The 13898-nt window shown below is 48.1% G+C and overlaps 1 protein-coding gene and 1 non-coding gene across 2 annotated transcripts in view; one reads left to right on the top strand and one right to left on the bottom strand.

Moving 5' to 3' along the window:
• The window catches only part of EHD2 (EH domain containing 2), a 208165-nt gene that overhangs the window by 141369 nt on the left and 52898 nt on the right, over positions 1–13898 (bottom strand). The gene's annotated exons all lie outside the window — the stretch shown is intronic.
• Positions 11417–11524, top strand: LOC147692433 (U6 spliceosomal RNA). Its single transcript, XR_015300287.1, has one exon. It is a non-coding gene; the product is annotated as a U6 spliceosomal RNA (small nuclear RNA).

Consider the following 13898-nt stretch of genomic DNA (forward strand, 5'->3'; position numbering starts at 1 on the left):
ATACAACTGAAGCCACATTGACATCAGATGCCAAGTATTCCTCCCACGGCTATACACACGGAAAAGAAACAGAAACAGAATGGATAGCAGCACGTGAACAGGGCAATTGTCACATATTCAAGTGTCCCATTCAACAGGATAGGTTCACTGTGAGCAGCAGCTGCAAAACAGACATCCACAAACCAGGCACAGCGCAGAAGGAGCTGGACAAGTTGCCCCTATTCAGAGTACAGCAGGGCACACACAGCAGCATCACTGCAAACTTACTCCAGTCATAGAACAAACATAGAATGAGCAGCAGCATTGCGAGCATCCCTCACACAGAAAAAGTTTGGCATGGACAGTAGCAGTTGCAGTTTCACAGGCAGCAGCAATGCAAGTTTCCCACTCGCAGAAAAGACACAGTCTGTCAATTTGCAGTACAAGAATCCTAAAAATGTTTCAGCAAAGGCAGTAATGCAGTCTCTGCAGTGCCAGCAGAGGAGAGTCCTGCTAGTAGCAGCCCAGGTCAAAGGTTGAACGCTCTTGCTGGCCCGGCTGGTGGTGTGGACCATAGGTGTAGGGATTGTGGTTTGCAGTGCTGGCAGAGGCCCGGGCACAGGTTCGGCTGCTAGTAGTGAACCTGATAGTGCTACAAGCTGGAGGAGGTGGAGAAAGTATCTGCTTAATTTGAGCCAGTGGTTTCCGGTGCTGAGCACCGGCACTTAATCATCAACACCGACGCCTTTCATGAGCACCAGTTAAGCACACATTCATTTACGGGGAGATCAAGTGATTTCCCCTGAATCACAGGATGTTGAGCCAATGCCAAGACTCGAACCTGGTTTCCCAACACCAAATTCGGCAGCTCTGGCCATTACGCCACTTACTCTTCCCACTTTCATGGTTAGTAGTTGGTTCTGTTTTAGGCTGCGCTAACAAGAGAAATGGGCTGGTGCAAGCTGCCTCCTGACGAGAGCCCCAGCACTTATGTTTTATTTACAAATTAACCACTGAAGTATCAGTTCCTGTTGGTGGTGTAGTCCAGCACTGGAGATTAGTGTGTGCAGGAAAGAGGCAGCAGACACGGATATGTGTAGGGCATTCTGAAGACTCACCGGAACAGGCAGCCACCCCTGGCCAAGTGTGTCGAGCTGAGGTGATACTCAGCCATGAGCAGGCTAAGTGGCTTTCAGTAGTGCATCATGGCTGAGAGTGCTGCAAAGCAGAGTCATGTTTAGGTCATGATTGCCTACTCACCAGAAATGATCACATTCAAATTGACAGCAGGAATATTCCTGCTGTCTGCAAGCCTCAACAGTCAGGTGTGCAGGCAAAGGCGCTGACTCCTGAGCCTGCTCACCGACTGAGACCTGAGACCCTAATGATACCACAAGTATTTCTCTGTCTTCAACTCCTTCAAGTTACTTCCTGGGTCATAAGAATTTGCCCATAGGAGGATGGTCCAACATCACTTAAGGCAACGCCATGTAATATTTCACCGAATTAAGGATATGGGATGCGTGCAGCTGTATCTTCCAGAGGGTTCATTTGCCTGATAAAAACACTCGGATAGTTTCCATTAGTGGGACATGAATGCCACCCCACCAAAAACGTAAAAAGCAAATTTCTGTGGCTTGTATATGCGAAAAGCAATGTTTCTAACGAGGAAAATGCGAACGAATGTGCATTTAAAAAGCCGGTATGGATGGGGCCAAATCAAGTGATTGGCTCTGCCACAGCCCAGAGGGCCTTTCAATAACATGACATAAACAGACTGAGTTTACCACAGACCTGTGTACAATGCGCAGTAGGCCTTTTGGGTCATTGGCCTGCTCTAACAGGCAAAACTAGGAAATACTAAGGCCCCATACTCTTTCCCTTCCAGCTTCATCTCCCAGAAGAGGGCTATTAGAAAACACAGAAAAGGGACAATAGGCATGATGGGGAGCTCCTGAGTGGACAGGAAATGGCCACTCATTTTCACTTTTCTGAGTGTACTTTTGCTGGTGAGGGCATCGCCTACATCCTGAGGGACAGTGTTCAGCCCCACACTCTAGAGTTGCCTTCCTACGAAGGCAGCATCCCCAGTATTTGATACGAATGTATGACGTTACAACGCATACTTTTACAACGCATACCTTTACAACGCATTTTTTACAACGCAACATCCATTACAGCACATTCCATTACAACGAATGCCATTACAACAAATTTTTAAAAACTACCTTTACGACGCATTCCATTACAGCGCATACTACCTTTACAACGCATACCATTACAACGCATACCATTACATTGCATGTATGGTAAGTATTGGATAGTGTAGGGGTAAAAATTACTATTCTAACTCCAGGGGGTGCAACAGTAGGGTAAGTGTTGGATAGTGTAGGGGTAAAAATTACTATTCTAACTCCAGGGGTTGCTAAGGTAGGGTAAGTGTTGGATAGTGTAAGGGTACTCTGCGCTGTGATGGTATGCGTTGTAATGGTATGCGTTGTAATGACTGCGTTGTAATGACATGCATTGTAGTGGTATGCGTTGTAGTGTCATGCGTTGTAATGGTTGCGTTGTAATGGCATGCGTTGTAATGGATGTAGCGTTGTAAAGGTTTCGTTGTAATGGTAGTGCATTGTAAAAGTTGAGTTGCAAAGGTTGTTTCCCATTTGATACTAACCACCTGACCGGCATCAACAGGTGGCAGCTAGCTGCACTGCCAGTCCTATCCATAGATGCCACCCACTGGGAATACCAAAGGGAATTTGATGTCTCTATTAACTTACATGCTTTGGCCAAAAGAAGCATTATGCTGTTAGCAGTGCTTTGCTTAGGGGGAAGAAATTAGCGGCAGTAAGCCACTCTGTAATGTGCCATCACTAACATTTTGTCATGTATATCCTAGCTGAGAGTATGTCAAAAGAGAAGAGACTCCAAATATTCTTCAAAACCCACACACCCATTTCGAACAATCACACTGTGGATGTCTTTACACTTTAGTAAGGCCTGCCTGACCAGAATAGTATGTTTGGCAATCACATATTTGATTGCATTTGTTAAAAGGGTAACAGAACTTAAATGCTTTGTTTAAATAATTTTAGACATATTTAAAAATACCAATTTAATAAAATAATTGGAAAAAATGTTGAGGGGGCCATGATGACATTTATTTTTTTCACTGACGGGGTGAGGCATTAAAAAGTTTGAAGACCACTGCTTTAAGGTAGGGAGATAAATGAGAGGAAGAAACAAGTAGCAATACAGTAAACTTTCATTAACTCAGTGGGCCCTAGATTGTCATGGACATTGCTTGGATATCCACAATCAAGTAAATCCTAACAGCCCACGTGAGGAAGGAGAATTGAGTCATAGGGGTCTGACTGACAATACTTAGGGGTCCAACTGGAAGGAATGTGATTTTCCAAACGCCAGGGTGAAGAAGTACGTTTTTAAGGATCTTTGAATTTTAGGTAATCAGTTTCCAGTTTCAGGAATAGAGGTTCAGAATTCCCTTTAGGAAGGGAGAAATTGATTTTTTTTTCTTTCTGAGGATAGCAGGAGAAGATCATGAGTTAAACCAGTATTTTAGGGCATCTACCGACAGAAAAACATGAAGGACTGTTTGGAAATGGTATGCCACAGGAGCCATGAACTGATGCAAGACTGCCACCCGCCACCTTGTCTGCAATGTGCACAGCTGGAGAGCAGCCCATTCCAATGGAATGCACAGCAGGTAATCAGAATACTCTAAAAACACAGTGACGGCTGCTCCTGGAAGCAATAGTGAGACGGTGTGGTTAAAAAAAACAATAAAAGATCCCTTACCTGGCGGGCGGCTGGCAGGCCGCCGCTGCTCCTCCGTCCTCTCTGCCCTCTTCCTTCTGTATTAACAGGAAGCACCCATGCTCCCCTAAGCCAATCACGACGCTGCTGTCACCATGACAGCAGCGTTGTGATTGGTCTGAGTGTTGTGGTTCGGCGCTCAGACAGGGACTGGGAGCCTGGGCATTTTCTCCACCCAGGCTGTACAATACAGCCGGTGGAAAAATGCAACAACGTGCACTTGACTGTCATTCACACTTAGAGAGTGCTACCAATCCCCCCCCGCTCTGCCCAGCCCCGCCCCAAAAAACTGCCTCAGCATGGAAAAATAAAATGATAATAACATCACGTTATTATCATTTTATTTTTCCTTTTTTGCAGTGCTGAAAGCAGTGGGGCGATGCTCCTCTGCCTTAGTGAAGAAGCCGCCCCTATAAATACAATAGATAGTTTTGATAGGTTGAAAGATGGCCAATTAAAATTCTTGAAACTACCTGCAGTTTTATAAGTTATGACTGACCACCTTCCAACCAATACAAAAATGGGTCCCTTGATTAACATCAGTTTTGTTGGTTGTTGGATAGCCAATCAAAATAGCTGTGGCATTCATCACCTCTTTGGACAGTTGTTGTCCAACTCGAGTAGATTTTTTGTTGTTGGGCACGGAATCTGACTTTTATTTTAATTTTTTGCAGATGTATACAGCGCGAACTCGACCCGAAGGTAGTGGAATGCTTTACATGAGCACCTGTTACGTTACACAAGGGCACATGAATTTTTTTTTTGGTAGGCACGGGGGCAGATTTATAAGCCCCTTGCGTCATTTTTGCGCTGCTATCACTTTTTGTGACGCAGCAGCAGCGTAAAAATGCTGCCCATTTACAATGTGACGCATCTCCCTCACATCTAGGGAGATGCGTCACGTTGTAAAGGCCTGTGTCACATTATACCTGCGTCAGGTATAATGTATGCAGGGTGGGCGTTCCAGCGCAAAATAGCCTCGTAGAAGTGATGAAGTGAAATCTACAGGATTTCACTGCGTAACTTCTAGGAGGCCACTGCGTCAAATTCTTACGCCTGCTTGAAGCAGGCGTAAGGAGTGACGCAGTGCAATGAGGATAGGCCTCCCCCTGCATTGCTGGGGTTGCGTTGTGCTTGCAACACAACTCCAGCAATGCATGACTTTTTTGTCAACAGATGCCTCAGTATTTCTGACACATCTGTCAATCCTTGCGCCATGGAGCACCGTATTGTAAATACGGCGCATCCATAGTGGCGCAAGAGTTTCTAATGGTGGCGCAGGAAAAGTGACAAATCTATACAGATGCGTCACTTTCTTGTAAATCTGCCCCGGGGAGTTTTCGTGATTTGCCCAGAATCACAGGATGTGGACACAACTCAGAGGCTTGAACCTTGGTTTCCCAGCTCCAAAGTCGGCAATCTAGCCGTCAGACCACATTCTCTTCCTTGTAGTTAGCCTCAAGAGCACACTTTCGCAGTTTTGGGGGGAAAATCGTCTCCCCCGGCCACATATGTTTGTGGATTACTTTCTGGGGTGAACATTTCGCTGATACCTCAGTTCTTAGCACTGCGGAGGCCTTCCTCACATTTTCCATTTGAAATTCCTCGAGATGACACAACATGCCTCAGCGGGCGTGGAGCGGGCAGGGTATCCCCAGGAACGCGGCCCAGAGTGAGCTGAGGACGCCCCCACACCTTCCTCGGTACACGGCGCAGTCTGGCACTTCATCAGCAGCACGAGCCGGTCCGCCATTTCTGACCCCGACATTCCTCTGGAAAAATGTGTTATTTCAGTGAGAAAATGGAGCTCAGCCTCCAACCCCGCCCCGCGGTCGTTGCCAGCTCAGTGTTTGCACATTCCTAGCTCTGCAAACCCTCTCTGACCTCTCGCGCCCAATCCACTTGCCAAATTCTTGCACAAACCTTGCATTTCTTCCAGAACAGTGGGGGCTTTGCTCTAGGCTTGCTACTTTTTGTCTGCCCCATTTTTTGACAGAAAGGGAGAAGTGATGCACAGTCAACGGAATGGATTGGCTGGGGTCACATAGTTGCTTATAGAAGGCCACTTAGGACAGGTGGCAAAGCCAAGATTGGAGCTCTGGTCTGCTACCCTGACATACCTTGAGCTTTAGAAGTAATACACGTAGGGCCCGGAAACCAATGCGGTGCAGAGGACAAAACCCCCACTGATCACTGGGTTTATGTTCTGTATGTATACCTATGGTCACAGGAATTATGCGGCAGGGAGGACTGAATCATGCAGCAGAGTTGACTAAAATATGAAGGAAGGAAAGGCAAATTTTGCGATGCAATAGCTTATCTTGTCCTATTCACACAGGTTAACTCTTTCTGGGCGAAGGTTTCACTTCATTAGTACCAGTTTAACACCCAATTACACAATTAGCAACAGAAAGTTGACTAGTCAACTTTGCAGAGGGCCTTCCGCTGTGTGGCAACAAGTGTCACCAGGTTTAAGTAAATTTTGATCCGCTTGAGCTAGAAACATGTTTTTTTTTAATTAAAATATGCCAATAATGCAGCAGATAATGAATTATCTGGCAGAAGGGGCAAATCCATAATTATGTGGAAAACACCATGGTTGCAATTTTGCATAATTCCAGTGGCCTTGTGTATACCTGTGAAGGAATCGGAGTGCACAATGCTGGCAATGAGGCAACTACACTGTGTGCAAGAGCACCAGGGGCCCTAATGCAAGGAAGGTAAATGCCCCCCTTAGGTCCAACAGGGTAATAACAGAAAGCTATAATCGGGGTGCAGTCAGCCCTTCAAACCTCAGACCCCAGGGCCACTATAGCTTCCACACCACTGGTCACATTGCGCTGTCGTGGTTAGCAGCCATCGCTATGGTCACTCTTCACTTTTTACACACACTCTCCACACTCCACCTATTATTTTGAGTCATACCCATGGTTTTAAGTGGGATAAAAAGGGAGGTCTTTAAAGGGAGCGATCTTATGTAATTAAGGGCATGTCTTAAACAAGCTATCTATATTTCTGTGGCCCCACCCAACCAGTATTTTGGTTCCTCTCTGACCTTTGTGTTATTGCACCCAGATATATAACACAACAACTGACATACACCCAAAACCAACCAGGACTATTGGTTTGGCCAATGGTTGTTAGCTGTTTAAGATAAGTGAGTAACACCAATGATTTTGTTGTAAAGAATATTGAAAATGTTTCTATTCTCAAATTGAGATGGTAAATGAAACATTACTGAGGCTTATGAAAGGGTAGTGGTCTTCAGACACATTACCTTTTCATGTTCACATCTGCATATCTTACACCTCATCTCTTTCCTCTTTAGCACCCTCTTTAAGCTATCACCTGAATGCACTTCCTCGCATGTCCTTTCCTTCACCATCCTCAACCCCACAATGCTCCTATACACCTGTAAGCTCTTCATGTGCTTTAAATTTTGCCTTGTCAATATTTTGACAACTGTGTCCCTAATTCACACAGAGAATCCTGCACAGAATCGCAACTGCAACTGGAATATATGACCAGTGCTCTGTGTGCTTGACAGTGAGGCCAAGGATTGGATTACCGTGTATTCTGAACACCACTGACAAGCGATGTGATAACTCGCACTACCTCAGCCTCTGCTCCAGAGCTATAAATGTGAATCCCGTTCTAAACACCTGGTGGCGACTCAGTTCAAAGCATGCTCTATACAATCGTAATATGCTACATGGAAAAACACAGAAACACTACATTCTGGAAATAGTTTACTTAATCTTGCATGCCGAAGAGTGTTATAAGTGTGAAATATAAGCAGGAACTCAATCGCTGACATGGTTTACTTAACGTTTTTTACAGACATTGTTCGGAACTCGATCCGTGCTTTTGTCAGATATGTTAAGGACTTGAACATAGGGCCCAAAAGTGACCTGTTTTAATGTCCATTTTTAGGTCTCGCGTGCGAATATCCTTACAAATTCATGTGTATGCACTTTAAAAGATATCATGATTAGATATTTCTCATTAACATGAGGCCTGGAGCTCAAAATGGCTTCCTATCTGACCTTGACTGGACAAGCTTCAACAAGCTATTCGGTACACCCTTACATGTCACCTTGCTTGTCTTGACTACATGATATGCAAGTGTTACACAGTGCAGAGCCTGCCTTTCTGGTCTGCCCATATCTGGCTGTTTTGCATGGTGCAGACATTGCACATCAATGTCAGCCATATTTGGCTTGGTGCCTTATTCTAGTTCAGCTGACATGGAATTTCATACAGTATATAACACCTAGAAACGTGTCACTCAGGGAAGAAGCGGTCTGAGAGCCCCTAAGGTGGCAGATCTGGCTTCTTCCTTGCTAATTAGCAATGATGCATGCTTTTGGTACCAATACATACATTTCACTCTGTCTCTGAGCAAACCTGCTATGTCTGGTGAGTTTCATTCATTTGCTCCTGGGAGGGTGCCAGTATTTCCCCATCAGACCCAGCCCTCTTAAAGCCCTGGTCACCTAGCACTTCCCAGCTGGATCATTTCACCTCAGCATTGCACCTAGCCATTTATTATTATTTCTGGCACATGTGCGTCTAAACTATTGAAAGATTTTAAAAATGCAAACCAGTCGTTTCCCGGGATCCTGCATAATGTTTGCATAACCCTGTTGATGGCTGATGAATCTTATAGCATGCAATATCCTTGCTGTATTGTAATATGTAAAGAAGAGAAAGAAAGCTGTATTGTAATATGTGGCACAGTGGCACCATGTGTGGGAGCTACAGCACACATCATATGGAACAAATATAGTCCCATGAGTGTACCTGGCTCATAAAGCACTATTGGGTTCTGGAGTAACGTGCTACTCGATGAAAAAACACTTTGACGCCTCTTCACGGGTAGTAAGTACTATATAAATGCAATTACAAATCAATACAATACAATAATCCTACATGGCTACAAACAATACTTACGCCCAAGTGGAAATCATAATGCAGTACAAGTTGTAGTCAGACCCTGTTTTTTGAGGCGCAATATTCTTAGTGGCAAAAACAGTGCTGTTAAGAGGAAAATGTTGTGGTAATACAAGTCTAAAGAACATTTCCATAATGTATTCACCATTTTTAAGGAAAAACACTGAATATTGTGCAAACACTGAGCTATTACTTAGTGGTCAGGGTATTTCTTTGAGTGTTTTGTGCCAGATCTTCCTGCTGTCAGGCAAAACGAGGTTGTATACGTTCATTTCACTTTTCCTGTTCATAAATTTAGATATACCAGAAAATATGATACTCTGTGTACGCATAAACTGAGCATTAGACACAAAAGAAAACTGAAGTGCTATGCATACAAGCTAGAGTGCACACTACAGGTGCATAACTTTTGTATGCACGCATTATGGCTTGGCTTAAAATGTGGATGCACACAAGGGTTTGTGACTAAAATGGCCATGGCAAGCAATGCAATGATAGCATAAACCCATGAAGGAACAAATCCCACATACATGACGATCTACAAAGGAACAGCACAAGGGGTCACATTTACTAAACGTTCCATGGGCACTCCACAGTGCAATGCAATTTAGCACTGCGCATGAAAATTGTAAAACAAGGTCTTAGAGTGATTGATATGGAAGCGCCTGAGCAAAGCTTTAGCAAATATTGGGCAAAATGTGTTCCTTAGGTCTTTGGTGATAAAGGACTTCAGGTACTACCTGCAGTTCATTTTAAGTTTTATACTGCGCCAACTCTCCACATTGTAACTACTTCTGTGCACTCTGAAACCACAGTGAGGGTGCCTACATTCTAAAATAAAGGTGTAGTGCATCAACGAGGAACGATTACTTGTGATTATCCATCTCTGGTGGGCCCTCCTCCTGATGATGCCTGAAAAGCAGGTACTACACGCAGGCGAGCTGCCTGAGATTTTGGACACATTCAGAAGAGAGATCCTTTAGTCTTAGAGTCAGCTATTACCCCCAGGTCCCTCCGTCCTCGACACCTTCATAATAAACAAGTGGAGATGTCCATCTCCCGACAGAAAAAAACAACAAGAGGCATGCTGGGACACTAATACTGCCCCTCCCCCCGGGAGTACATAAGCAGTACTTACCCAGCAGACCTCCTGTTCTTTTTTTCTGTCTGTCGACAGAATGGATGGTGTGCTGGTGCTGCTCCTGCTGGGCTTGAGTGGCTTCTATTCTCCCCCCCCCCGCCCTACTGCCTGGCTGTTTGGGCGCGGGGTTCCCTGGACTGCCTCCTGGCCTGCCGGGCTTGCTGGGAGTCAGTCTGTCTTGGAGCCGGTGTTTCTGCTGTGCACTTCGTGCACCTACCGGTCCTTTGCGGCTGGGGCTGGAGTTCCCGGGAAGTTGCTTCCGGGTCGAGGGCTCGGATCCCCGAGCCTGGCCGGGGAGGCGTGCCTCGCTGGATGTGCTCCTGCCGGTTTCCCCTTGCTGTTGGAGTGGGGGCCTTGTTCCTGGGGTTGGCCCCCACTCTGGGTGAGTCCCGCTTGCGGAGATTTTTGTTTCTTTTGCTCTTGCTTCTTCTTGGCGCCCTGTTACATAATGCTGGTGCTGCCCGGTCCCGGGGACTGCGGCTGCGGCCGCTTTTGCACTCCGTGCTCGTTGAGGGGCGGGGACTGGCCGCGGATTACTTTGCTGGTTCCCCACTGACTGTTGGGGTTTGGGACTTGCACAGGACACGAGCGCCGCCCAGGTCCGGGCGTCTGCCGCGCTCCCGGTTCTGTTTGCCTTGCCGGTGTGGTGTGTGCGTTGTTTGGCCTCGCTTATGCCTGCTGTGTCCGTGTTTTCTCTCCCTTTGCAGGTCCTTGCTCCCCTGGCTGCGGAGCGGCGGCGCCACGGATCTTCCCGGCGGTTCGAGGGGCTGCTGCTGGACAGAGTTCGGTGGTTGGTGTGACTCTGTCGTCTTGTTGCCGTTTGCTGGTCATTCACGGTGACGCGCAAGGATTGTGGGGAGGGGTGAGCCCGATATTCTTTGGGTTTGTGACATGGGGCCACATGGGAGGCTTTCTGTGTGCCTTTGTGTTGGGTATCAATATACATCTGTTATTACTACGCCCTGTTGCCCCGCTGCTGGTGTGGCCATACGGTGGCTGCTTGCTCTTGTTTTTTGCCCTTGCACTGCTGTGGTCTCGTGCGCTGGGGTTCCGTTTTTCTTCCCTGCTTTGTCACGGGAGGACGGTGGTGTTTGTGCAGTTTTTTCCACAGGGTTGCGGTGGGGGCCTTGTTGTGCTGCGTGGCCCCCGCTCTGGCTGTTTTCTTCCCCTTTTTTTCTGCTAGGGGATCCTGCTGCCCTGCTGGTGTCTGGCCTGCTGTAGTGGCGGGCGGCCCTTCTTCCCTTCTTCCTTTGGGATGTCTGCTGCTGCCTTTGGGTGCCCCGCGCTGCTTCCTTCCTGTGGGGGCTTGGTGGGGGGTGCGTTTGTGTGCCTTTGGTCACTCTGCTGTCCTAGTGTTCGGACTGCACTTGCTGGTGTGTCTTTACTTCGTTCTGTTTTTGGCCTGGATTGCTCAGTCTGTAGAGCATCTGCCTTTTGATCTGGGGGTCCTGGTTCTGGTCCCTGTTCTGGCACCGCGTGTCCGACCCTCCATGTGCCTTTTTGGTGCTCGCTTCGGCAGCACGTATACTAACGTTGGAACGATGCAGGGAAGGTTAGCATGGCCCCTGCGCAAGGATGACACTGCTCCTTCCTGAGACATGCATGGTTGTGCTGTTGGTGGGTGCTACTGGGTTGGTTCTGCTGGTCGCAATCCCTGTCGCACGTGTCTGGTGCCCTCTCTGTCTCTTTCGTCTCTTTTTGGCCCTGGCCTTTCCACGCTCGGCCTGTTGGGTTTCGGGGGTTGGCGTCCCTGGGATGCAGTTCTTTTTTGAAGGGCTACGGGTGGGTTTTGTGGCTGTTGGTCTCGGGCACTGGGGTGCCGTGTTCCTTTTCCTGTCCCTCGCCTGTCTGTAGGTGTTCTGGGTTGGCTTTGGCTGCTCGTGCACCTGCGCCCTTCCCTGATCGGTGCTGCTTTTTCCATGTGCCTGTGCGGGCCTTGTTTTGCTGTTGGTCCCCGCTCTGGCTGTTTCGCCCCATTTCTCTTCATGGGCTGGTCCTGGTTTTGGGAGCTGGCTGCCCTGGCTTTGCCGTGTTCAGGCCTCTTGTTCGCCTGGGGGTGCCGTGGTTGGTGCGAGGTCCTCCTCCTGGGGGTGCATGCGTTCGGCGCTATGCTTCGTCCCCTCTTCTATTTTGGCTGGTCTTCCTGCTGCTTCCATTGCCCACGCTGCTTGCTTCCTGTGGGTGCTCGGTGGGAGTTGTTCTGTGTACTCTGTTGCCCCCCCGCGCGGTGGTCTGGTGGGTGCTGGTTGGCCTTGCCCTCTGCTGCTCGTCTGTTTGGGGGTGGCTTCTTCGGCGTCCTTATCTGTGGGTGGCCTTCTCTCCTCGGAGGGCTGGCTGTGGTGGCCTTGCTCCGGTGGCGTGCCCTGGCTCTTCACCTCCGCTTCCTGGCTTCTTTCAGCTTGGTCGGCTGCGCCTGGTTCCTGTCCTTGGTTGCTTGCCGGTGTCGTGCCAAGGGGGTCTCTCGGGTGCTTTGTCCCCTCTGCCTGCGCTTGGGTGGCTTGTGCTGCCTTGGGTGCGGCTGTTCTGTTCCAGCCCTGCCTGCTCCTGTGAGCGTCTGTTCCCTGCTTGGTGCCTGTTTGTGGCGGCTGCCTGGGGCTTCCTGTTGGTGTGGGCTTCCCTTGCTCCCGCTTGGGGCTTGTGGTGTTGTCCGGGGGCTTTTCTATGTGCCGGGTGTAGTAATAAACCGCTACTCGATGAGAATTCAAAAATGGGTTTTATTAGTCATGAATACAACAGGTGCTCCCAGCTTGGTGGCAGACTCTCTCATCAACATTCTATCTTGCGCTCCGCTCTCAGAGGCAGAGTGGACCGCACCAAGGAGGGAGAGGGTAGAGGGGTGTTGGACGGGGAGGAATAGCTAGAAGGGTTACAACACACCTTCCCCCCTAAAGGGAACAACGTGAAAGAGGGACAGAGCTCCCCAGAGAAAGGCAGGGGAGAGAGAACAAAGATAGAATGGGGAGGGAGAGAGAGAGTGTAAGATTACGGACTGGACCGCGAAAGCAGAGGGACGAGAGAGAGAAAGGAGATGGGAAAGAGGGGAAGAGAACACAGCATGGGATGGGGAAGGGTGGAGAAAGCGAGCCCCCGCTGGGTGACTAAATACAGGCAACTTTAGAAAAGAAGGTGAGCCTTCCACCCCAGGCCCAAGAAAGAAATCCCCAAGAGGATGTATCTGAATAGAGGGGCAACTGTAACGGAAAAACTGTGACCCACAATCAACTCCAATGGAACCAGCAGGAGGCTAGAACGGAAGCGTCCAGTTCCACATGGTCCTGCCCCAAAAACTGGCTGTGGTCGCAAAGGGGAAGAGTAGTTTGGAGTGGCAGATTCTTCCCGATTCTAGGACACATCCTGTGCCACCCCACTTTACTCTTCGACAGTCTAAATGACGAACCTATGGCAACGAGTCCCACTCTTCTCCTACAGGACTTTCCAATCATCCTCATGGGGGATGAAGCTGGAGGGGTAATTCAAATTTACTATTACGAGCAGTACTTGGGCCAGGATCCAGATCGGCCACTCCATCTGGTACACTATGTCTTTCTTACCAGGTCATCAATGGTGGCTGGTCTAGGACGTCTTTTGTCCATTATCCCTTGGCCCTTACCCGACTCCCCGCCTTTATCGGATTTCTTGTCAAACTGCTCCCGTTGATCCGCATGGGCCTCTTCAGCCTTGAGTCCGTCCCCTTGTTTCTTCACACATCTTCCATAGGGGAACTCAGTGGAGATTTCTGGGACCCTAAACTGGTGCTCACTCCTATAATCATAGAGTGAGCCCTTCTGACCTGACTGAACCATATGTGGGAAACCTTTTATTATTTTCTGCACGTCCTTGCTTTCTCTCTCCAACTTCCCACTGTAGGATCTTGCTATGTATTTACCTTTTCTCTCATTTTTTGGTCCAATCCCACTTGCGTCTTCTTCTCTTCCTTGTACACATTTGGCCACGTACTCCTCCCTCATTTTTGTCTTGAATTCAA

This window comes from Lissotriton vulgaris, chromosome 9, assembly GCF_964263255.1.
Source record: "Lissotriton vulgaris chromosome 9, aLisVul1.2, whole genome shotgun sequence".
Taxonomy (NCBI): Eukaryota; Metazoa; Chordata; class Amphibia; order Caudata; family Salamandridae; genus Lissotriton; species Lissotriton vulgaris.